The sequence below is a fragment of the Nansenia antarctica genome (assembly GCF_963989245.1).
Source record: "Nansenia antarctica genome assembly, chromosome: 1".
In the NCBI taxonomy this organism is placed as follows: Eukaryota; Metazoa; Chordata; class Actinopteri; order Argentiniformes; family Microstomatidae; genus Nansenia; species Nansenia antarctica.
The window spans coordinates 73,041,422-73,042,881 of NC_137674.1; positions in this window are offsets into that span (position 1 = coordinate 73,041,422).

Sequence of the window (1,460 nt, forward strand, 5' to 3'; positions counted from 1 at the left end):
GACACCGTAGAAATCCATTTCACATACAGATGCACAGGGTAGCTAGCGTACGGAGATAGATAGAGAGAGATAGATAGATAGATAGATAGATAGATAGATAGATAGATAGATAGATAGATAGATAGATAAAAAGACAGATAGATAGACAGATAGATAGAACAGAGGGAAAAAAAGCCTTTTCAATTCATTTATTATTATTATTTTATTATTTATTTTTTTACAATTGTTACCGTCTCAATAATTCTATTTCGTCTCTGTTTTTGTCACTGTCTGGTGGTTTTTAGAGCGAGTGTAAAAGAAAAAAAGAAAAGATTGAAAGTGAAAGTTCAAAACTGTGAAGTAAGATGAATCTACTGTATTTCATGCTGCTTTCTCATGACTTTTGAGTCTTTGTGCTGTAAACATTACTTTGCAATTTTCTGTGGTGTGTCAGTTCTCACAGGGAGTGGATGTTGCCTCTGCAAGCAGAAAATTCTTTGAATGTTCAACGTCCTCAGAGGCGATCATTGCACCGGTCATTTGTCATTGCCTGGTCCCGGCTTTTTTTCTGATGGTTTCTTTTTTCTTTATGTCTTTATGTTTGTTTTCTTGTTGTGTGTGTGTGTGTGTGTGTGTGTGTGTGTGTGTGTGTGTGTGTGTGTGTGTGTGTGTGAGTGTGTGTGTGTGCGCCTGCGTGCCTGCAAAAGCAGTGTGTGTGTTTATGTGTGTCCTGTCCTGTTCTATTCTTCAGCTTTTTTTCTGATGGTTTCTTTATGTTTGTTTTCTTGTTGGGTATGTGTGTGTATGTGTGTCAGTGTGTGTGCCTGCACAAGCAGTGTGTGTGTTTATGTGTGTCCTGTCATACTGCTCCCTCATACACCCCCCTAAGAGCATTCGAGAGGTTTAGGTGGTCTTGCTGCCAGACTAATACAGGCCAGACCCCCAGACCCCCAGACCCCCAGACCTCCAGACCCCCAGACCTCCAGACCTCCAGACCCCCAGACCTCCAGACCCCCAGACCCCCAGACCTCCAGACCCCCAGACCTCCAGACCCCCAGACCTCCAGACCCCCAGACCTCCAGACCTCCAGACCTCCAGACCCCCAGACCTCCAGACCCCCAGACCTCCAGACCCCCAGACCTCCAGACCTCCAGACCCCCAGACCTCCAGACCCCCAGACCTTCAGACCTCCAGACCCCCAGACCTCCAGACCTCCAGACCCCCAGACCTCAAGACCCCCAGACATCCAGACCCCCAGACCTTCAGACCTCAAGACCCCCAGACCTGCAGAGCCCCAGACCTGCAGACCTCCAGAGGCCCAGACCCCCAGACCCCCAGGCCTCCAGAGCCCCAGACCCCCAGACCTTCAGACCTCCAGAGCCTCAGAGCCTCAGAGCCCCAGAGGTCCAGTGTTCCACTGGTCCAGAGCTCCAGAAGTCCTGTTCCAGGTCCAGCCAGGGACCACAGGCCAGAGAGCGCAG